The following is a 9,072-nucleotide window of genomic DNA, read 5'->3' on the forward strand; positions in this document are numbered from 1 at the left end:
CACTGGACAGGCTGTGTACGTGTGTAGTTGGTCTGCTCTCAGACTAGCCTCTGGAAAAAATGAGCAGTTTCATGAAAAGACATGGCAGGGAGGGAAAAAGATCAATCATCTCATTTTCAGCTTTTCTTCAGCTCTACATTGGACTGTCCTCCACCCCTTTCCACCTGTTCTTCTCTTGTCCCCCACAACAATAAAATGGGCTGGCAAAGGTGGCTGCCATGGGGTGGGGGTGGACATGGGAGGGAAGTTGTGGTCCCTGGGAGTGACAGCAGAAACTCTTCATCAGGGAATAGGAATAACTAGTAACACATTTCTAGAGCACTGACTTGCTTGCTGTCTGTGCTGCCCGCCCCCTCAGCTCGGCTGGCCTGCCAGCTCCAGGCTGAGTACACCCACCTGCGAGAGGGAGCCAGCCTGAACGGCAGCAAGGGAAAAGTTCACCTGGAGGGGAAAGCAAGCTCTCCCTGGAGGAGGTGAGAGGAGGACGGGGGATCCTGTGAAATACCATGGCTGCATTTTGAGAGGGACTTTCTGGACTGAACCTGATCTGGGAGTATGTAAGATGGGAGAAGGGAGAAGCAAGGGGGGCTCAAAGAGTTGTGTTAGCATCCTTAGCAATGTGCTATAGAGGGGAACGGATCATCCAGAATGCTTAGCTCATTTAGATTAAAAAATCTATTGCATATTCCTCAGGAAATCTCTCTTCCACATTTGCAAACACTGCTTGACTTGGCTACAGTGTGTAAGAGCATCTTTTAACTATTTATCTAGACCGCCGCCAGCTCTGGAATGGGACAATCCCCCAGCACTGCAGATGGCTATAGGCATATTTGCAGGTGTTGAGATGTCTGCAGTGTTTTGCCTCCTTCTCATGACATCTCCCATCTCATTTTTTTGCCTTGTTTATGTTTTGTCTCCTCCAAGAGGACATGTTTGACCCACCTGGGGAAGTCATGGCTCACTTCCCACCACTCATAACTGAGGTTCTCACAGGTCATGCCAGGGATGCTGGCACCTGATTCCTACATGTGTCAGTTGGATTCCTTATTAGCACATGCACAAGCTGTTTGCATGTTTCTAGAGGTATGATCTCTTGATGTCGGGTCCTGCTCCCCTGGAAAAACAATCTTTGGGAAGGTCCTAGCATGCAGCTCCAGGCTCCTGCTGTACTGTGTCACTGTGTTTCCCCTGTCGCGCACCAACACAGGAACCTTTACAGGGCTGGCAGGAAAAAGATTTTCTAAACTGCCACTTCTCAGCCAACCACAACTGAGAAGACTTGAGGAAATAAAAGCTCCCTCATCTTCTTGGGTGACCACATGCCATCCATGAATTTGGTAAGGACTTGGTCCTGAGCTAGAAACAAATGCTTTCTCTGTACTGTTGCAGACTCAATGGCTGGTGCTGGCCAGGATCAAGAGAGCTGAAAGTCTGGCTTTAGAAGCTCATCTCCTGGAGTGATTTCAGTTCCAGAGAGCTATCAGAGGCTCAGGATTTATATTTCCTACATGCTAAGACCCTTTCCTAAGGGTAGTGTAGGTACAATTATGCAAACTTTACAAGCCGAGTGCTCTGACACTTGAGTTGAGCTGCAAGAGCTGTGTGCCTATTTTTGCGGTCTGTAACAAATACAAGGTAATTTGTGTTGCCTGAGCACATGGTAGGGCTAAGGTTGTGTGCGGGTACCTCACATTTGCTCCAGAAATATCAAGCAGCTGAGAGGTGCTAATCTATTTAGTGGGGAAAGCTGACTGCCTCTCCAAACCCTGAGCTAACAGATCTTTCCCCAGGGAAGAAATGAAATTACAAAGGAGCTGATTTTTACCTCTACTGACTATACTGAGAGGTCAGGGAAAAAAAGAGCTCTTAACTTAGAAATTTCAGTTGAATGTTTAAAGCTAGAGGTGATGATTTGAGACCTTAAGGCCTAAAAATCCTTGGGCTGAAAAAAACCCGCACCTTCAGTGGCTTTGCAAGCCTTCTAGTCCTGGTTTTATTTACATATGCTTGCTTTTTTTTTTTTGTTATTGGCTCCAACACTAGGGAGCTTGTATGGCAAATCTGTAGCCAAGGTAAAGTCTGAACTCTGCTTTGCAAGCTTTCAGGCTGGCGCTGTAGTTGCAAAACTAGCTTCCCTCAAGCAACAGGCAATTCAGCACATCTGTGGCCACCCATCAGGATCTGTAATGGGGTGGCTTTAAAATCAGCAGGCAACTGTACTGACTCTCACTCGGTCCGAGTAAAGAAAAGCTGCCGCTGTTTTCTATGCTAATTTTATGGTTTTCAAAAGCCCATTTCATTTCTCCTCCTCCTCCATGTACTTCTCTCTCTCTCTCCCTCTCTCTCCCTCCTCATGCGGAGGTGCCAAAGCCTCCTCTGTCAATTTGTGAGAACTTCTGCTTGAAAACTAGAGCAGAGAATCACCCACGTAACCAGGCTGGCATGAAAATATCGGAGGCAGAGACACTGACTCAAAATGACTCGAGGAGTTTCCCCGTGTCAGGGTGAAAGAAATGGGAGCCTGGAATCAACTTCACCAAAATCCCTGGGGGATGAGAGACCTGTCCAGCATCTTCTGACCATGGCCAGTGAAATTGCTCGTTAGAAAGACTTTTTTGCATTTGTTTCTACTGTCTGTTCATTTTTAATTTTATCTGTTTTCTGCTTGCCTGGGACTTGCAGTGTTCCCAGTTCTGCTTTTTTTTTTTTCCGTGAAAAAACTCAGCAGGGCAGGCTTTCTTCTAGACATTTCCAATTGCTTATAATGAGGGATTATAGGACATAGTTGAATTTCCTCAGACCGAAGCAAAAGAGAAGTTTCCAACCGATGTGGCACAAGTCAAGTAGCTTAAAAAGATGATATAAGTGTAGTTTAAAGCCTTACATACTATCTAGTAATTAAAATCACTCCTGTACTTGATTCTTGTACTTTTTACATTAACTACTTTCTTGAATTTGCAGAGCTTTGCTGACGATGTTTTCTGTGCTGCAAATGCTTGTTGGGAACCAAACTGAAATCCACCCACCCTTCTGCATGGACTACCAAACTCTCCCCAGTCTGTCACCTCCTGGGTGCTCCCAAAGGCTGAAAGAAGAGTATTCACTCTTGCCCCAGACTGAATCCCACCCAGGGCAGGGAGATGAAAAAATCTCCGTATCTCATAAGCGACAGCAGGAGCTCCACAGCCCTCTTTCTCTGGGCTTTTTTGAACACAATTTGCATATTTAAATAGCCTACTTCCACTCATAATGAGCAGTGCTTCATGTTCTTTCCTTTTCCTCCACTAACACCCTGCAGTCACAAATAAAATTAGACTTCGCTATTCAAACCGAAAATAAAGGATAGCCCGTTGCCCCAGAAGTTAACAGCCCAAATACTTAACAGCCCAAATAACAATCTAAATTGCAATTAATTAATCAGCCATATATGCTAAAGCCAAGACCCTTCAAAGGTACTTTGACTGTCTATTTACTTTAGTACCTCTGAGGAACTGAGCTGGATCCAAAAAACATTTTGTTACTCTCCAGTTTTAGCGTTCAGTGTTCAGAGCAGGTCCTGGACAGTTGCTGCATCTGAAAGAGGAATTTCTGTCTTTTTCCTTTTTTTTTTTTTTTTTTTTTTTTCATGGCACATGATCAAACCCTATTTTAGGACATTGTTTAGACAGAGAGAAGAAATCCTAACTCTAAATTTTCCAGGAGCTTGCTGGATGACCTGAATGGAAGAACTGCCCTGATCCTCATATCTGCTATCTAAAGACCAACAATGTATAAGTCATGCACATCAAGTTCACCAGGTGAACTAGGACCCTGTGCCTTTCAAAATCCAAGCAGCTCCCACCACAAAAGGCAGGCAGGGATGGCTTTGTAGCTCTAAGCTCAGTTTTTGGAAAAGCTGACAGTTCAGCTGAGCTCTTAGGAACAGCTGGACTCCCCAATGGATGGTGAAGAGTTGGCTCCCAGGTCATGGACCACTGCCCAAGGCTCCTTGGGGCAGAACTTCTCCTCAGTTTTAGGTATTTAATGCAGGAAAGACCTCTGTTACCCTAGGCTCCTTCTAAAGTCAATGGGGAGAGTTGGTGCCTCAGAGCATGATTCAAATTTCAGCTGCCAAGATGTTAGAGGCCAACCTCACTGGCTCAGATGGGCTGAGAAAGGGCAGGGCTGAACACGCATAGAACTAATCTGCTGTCATAGGGTCTGGATGGCAGCTTCTGCGCACCCACTGCTTCAAGGACTGCAGGGTGCATCTCTTAATGCGAGCACAGGTGGTCTTCATCACAGTCTGGACTCTACACAGTTGCACAAAAGCATGTGTTACCTTTATGACTGCACACAAGCTTGTGTTCATGGCACAGTGCTGCTACACCTCCAAGAGCTCTGCACTGCAGCACAAACCAAGCCTTAATGTCTTTATGCTTGGAGTAGTAATCGCAGGATTATTGCTCCCATGGCATGCAAATAATAATCCTTTCTTTTCCTCATCTTGTAGCTGCCATGTAATTTAGAAAATTAATCTTTAGCGCTGGCAATATCTTTTATTGTCTGTGTGTGTTGTTTGTCTCTATCTCTGTCACGGCTAGCTCTCTCTGTCAGATCTCAGAGCACTTTTCAAAGCAGCTCTGGAGTACTTTGCCTGATTTTCTGATGGGTGAAACTGAGGCATGAATAAAAGAATTGCCTTGTCCTCAAGCTCGCCATTTGCAGAGCAAAGGACAAAGCAGACATGCAGTCCAATTAGCTCATATATTACAGTAGGTCCTACAAGAACATAAAAAGAAAGAAATAGCAGAAGAACTCCATGGGAACGCAAACTATCACAAAAACAATCAGCAAGATAGAGAAGGTGATGCTGGGACCATGCATGCCTCACCCCATGATCTTTTCATCAGGGCAGCTATATTGACACTGCAGCAGTGATTCACAGTGACTAAAAATCAGAGGTCTGGGGTCTTCTGTCAGACCTGATAAAACACAACCAAGCAAGCACTGCATATGCAGTAACCCCTGGTGTGATCTGCATTCAGTAGTTTCAGCAGGAACTTTCCCAGGCGTACTAAAAACCAGACCCAGTCGTTCTCCTACAGTGACCACATGTCTTGCAGGGTTTTTTTCCTGTGTACCCTTTTTTTTTTCTCTGGAGGAAAGGGTTTTAAGCTCCTGCTGAGGATTTCCCATTTACTGATCTTTCAGTGCAGGCTATCATCTCAGCAGCAGTGAGATATAGCTCTGGTGCTGTGTGGTCAGGGTGGATGTGTGCAGACCGATCCATGCCAGCGTGCTCTCGGTGGGAAAGGTGGAGAGAGGTGTCACAAGAATAGGGGAGAAGGACAGCAGCAGCAAATTGGGACTGAAGCGATTAAGAGAAAGGCAGAAATCACTAGAAAAAGCAGAAAATCAGAGCTGAAGGGCACGGGCAGAGCTGTGAGCATTTGTGGGGGAGAGCTGCGGGCTGGAGCAGCACTGTGCTGAGGCTCAGGAAGAGGCGATTATCGGGGTTTGACATGCGTTGATTGATCAATGTGGGGGCCCCGGTTCCGAAGGGACATGAATGGTGGTGAGAGGAGGGAGCTCTCCCTCCTCCCAGTCCATGTGTGTGGGCTGGGTGAAGGTGCTGGCAGGGCAGCCGCCCCCTCGCTGCCTGCCTCCCACCACCATTATTCATCCTGCACCTTCCCTCGCCGCCTCCCGGTGAGCAAGCACCACAGAGCGCGGGGCCGCTTTTAACCCTTCTTTGAGCCAAACACAAGGAACCTTGGCAACTTTTGACAGTGAGACTTGAATCAAAGCTGTTTCAGCCAGGAGGGGACCAGGTCGTCAGGAGAAGGAGCAGGGAAATAAGCTGCTCTCATCACTTCTGGCGTCACTGTATTATGGTCTCTGGGGATTTCTTTATGTCCTGCAGTGTGAACTTGAGGGCCTGATTGCATCAGTGGGAGCCTTTCCTTTGCCTTCCCACAGCTGTGGATCAGGCTTCAAAGCAGTTTGATTGCAGCTACTTCCTTGTGCTGGACTGCAGCCGTGTTAGAGGTGAGCAAGCCAAGCAGTCACTAGCACCTCCATGTGAACAACAGTGCCGGCTTAGGTCATGCATCCTCCAGTACTGTCCACGAACGCAGGATGGAGTAAGAACAGGGCAAATGCACATGATATTCCCCCCAAAATCTCTTTCAGCCCTAAAAATCTCTTTTACCTTTTGACTGTTTTAAGTTTGGGGATTTCCTCAGCTGGCTGTGGTTTATCTGTTCAGCAACCCTTAATAAAGCTCTACTCCAAATGCTTATCTTCATTGTGGCAGACCCTTCTAGACTGCCTGAGATAAGGGTGCCGGTGGCCCACCAAGTGATGGAAACACCAAGCCCTCTTCAGGGAGAGTTATAGTGCCAGAAGCAAATACAACTGGTCTGTCCTGCTCGATGGGACTAAGGCCGTCTGGTAGGGCACATCTATCATGGTGCTAAAACCTCTTTCCCCCACCACCTTATCAGAAATAGATTTGTTATGTCCAAACCACCTCTTAGGAATGGTTCCTGCCCCCTGTTATCCCCTGAACTGTATCTGGACATTGCGTGGGAGAGCACGAGTTGGCACATTTAAGCAGTGTGCAGGAGCACGGGGCAATGATCAAGCCCAAGCGCTGACCTTACTTAGACTTCCAGCACACTGGTTAAACCACGAGTCCAGCACCAGGTCAAAATATTGTTTAGCAGGACTGCTTGAAGGTTAAACCTGTGCCATCCCACTGCTCTCTGACTCACTATCTGTGCATCTGGTATCTGATTTGCTGCTGCCCTTAGAACCCAAGGCTACATTTCTCCAGTGTGGTAGACAAGGTCAGAGCAGTTCAGCATAGCCACAGTGTGTAAGCTGTTCTTAAACCTGAGGGCAATGCCTGGGATGTACATATACAACTGCCTGAGGTCTGTTTTCATAACAAAATGAGGCCCCCGACATATACCAAATTTTATATAATTTAATCCTGCACATGAAGCATGCAGGGGGTTCTGACCTACACTTATCCAGTTTGGGGACCAGGAAGCTCATTCCCAATTTAGATGCAGACGTAGACAGTAGGAGTAAAGGGTCAAAGGGAAAGTGTTTTCTACTTGGTGCATCCTTGAGCCAGAGGATCCTGCCTGAGTATGTCAGGTCTGCAAAGTGCAGTGATGGGTGAGCAACTTATATTTCCTGAGCTATGCAGGAGGGCAATGCATGTTCTGGCCCTACCTGCTAGTGGGTGGTGGCTGTTGATAAAGGCATTTTCCCAGCAGTACCTATGGTGTCTCTTCAAGGCTTAAGCAGGTCATGATGTCATTGACTTACGCGCAAGTCGTTATTCACATCTTGATCAGGGAAGTCATCTCCTGGAAGTGCTGCAGGATCTGATAGAGTTACATCCAGAGATTAAAGAGCACCGCCAGAATGAAAAGGAGAAAAAAGAGATCTCTGCCCTATTATGGAGGAGAGACCGGATGAGTATTGGGGTTGATCTTTGAGAAATCAATAGTCAGAAGTTCACTGCTTCTCACTTCTTTTTTTGGACAACTGGCAATTCAGGTCTTGTCTCTGCCGTTTGCCTGAAGGACTCCACAGGTCAGGAATTAGTCAGAAAGGGATGGAGAACAAAACACAAACCACAGTTACTCAGTTATAGAACTCTTTGGGCTGCCTACACATTGAACACTATCATTTTATAAAGGTCAGCGTAAGAACAGAAAAGGTTCAAGAAAGAGTAGGAAGCTTCATCAGAGGTCTGGAGATGTTTCCCTATAAGCAACAGGTAGACACAGTGAAACTCTTCAGCCTGGAAGAAGACAAATTTTAGGGAGAGGAATTGCTTCAAGGCCAGTTGTGATGCAGACTAAAATTAACTCTTTTTGACAGGGTATTTTTCCTTTTCCCAAATCAGACATTTGATTTCCTGCATGGCCCCATACACCAGTTGGTCAACATTACTACCTCTTTATGGGGCACTCCATGACATAAGACTAGGAACAGGCAGTTGAAGGTTGCGTGAACAAAAACACCCCCACCTTTATATCACTATTTTTGATGAAGCCCTTGAACTGTAAATCTATGTCCCTGTTTCATAGACTCAGAATGGTTGAGGTTGGAAGGGACCTCTGGAGGTCACCTGGTCCAATCCCCTGCTCAAGCAAGGACACCAACAGCCAGTTGCCCAGGACCGTGTCCAGGCAGCTTTTGAATATCCACAAGGATGAAGACTCCACAACCTCTCTGGGCAACCTGTGCCAGTGCTCAGTCACCATCACAGTAAAAAATATTTCCTGATGTTCAGAGGGAACCTCCTGTGTTGCATTTTGTGCCCATTGCCTCTTGTCCTGTCACTGGGGACCACTGAAAAGAGCCTGGCTCTGTCCTCTTTGCACCCTCCCTTCAGATATTCATATACATTGATAGGATATCCCCTGATACTTTTCTTCTCCAGGCTGAACAACTCACTCATCCTTTCCTCATAGGAAAGATGTTCCAGTCCCTTCATCATCTTCATGGCCTTTTGCTGGACTCTCTTCAGTAGCTCCATATCTCTCTTGTACTGAAAAGCCCAGCACTGGGCACAAAAAACCTACAGGAAAACACTGCTGAAGCCCGGGCTTGAACCAGGGACCTTTAGATCTTCAGTCTAACGCTCTCCCAGCTGAGCTACTTCAGCCCTGCTGGGGCCCTAATTTTCACAAAACCTGTTGGAATGTAATTATCTTTCAGGCCTTTACTGTTCACGCTTGCTTGGTGGACACTTGACTCATGTCCTGTCACTGGACACCACCAAGAAAAGCCTCACTCCATCTTCTTTACACCCTCCCTTCAGATACTCATATACATTGATAAGATTGTCCTGAGCCTTCTCCTCTCCAGGCATTCCATGGGACATTGTGCATGGCTGAATGACAAAGAGTTTCAGAAGCAATGAGAGAAATGCAGAAAGTGAGTTTCATCAGAAAGTGTTACACACAGGTTGCCCTAAAACCTTTCTTCTTCCCCAGTTTGAGAAGTCTTTAATCTACAGATTGCTAGGAGCTGGGAGAATACAGCAGAGACACTATCTTGTGA

General features: G+C 46.4%; 1 non-coding gene across 1 annotated transcript; it reads right to left on the reverse strand.

The window, feature by feature from the left end:
• Window positions 1-8,601: 8,601 nt before the first annotated feature.
• Window positions 8,602-8,674, reverse strand: TRNAF-GAA (transfer RNA phenylalanine (anticodon GAA)). Its single transcript has one exon. It is a non-coding gene; the product is annotated as a tRNA-Phe (tRNA).
• Window positions 8,675-9,072: the final 398 nt, after the last annotated feature.

Source organism: Ciconia boyciana, chromosome 2 (assembly GCF_034638445.1).
Source record: "Ciconia boyciana chromosome 2, ASM3463844v1, whole genome shotgun sequence".
Classification (NCBI taxonomy): Eukaryota; Metazoa; Chordata; class Aves; order Ciconiiformes; family Ciconiidae; genus Ciconia; species Ciconia boyciana.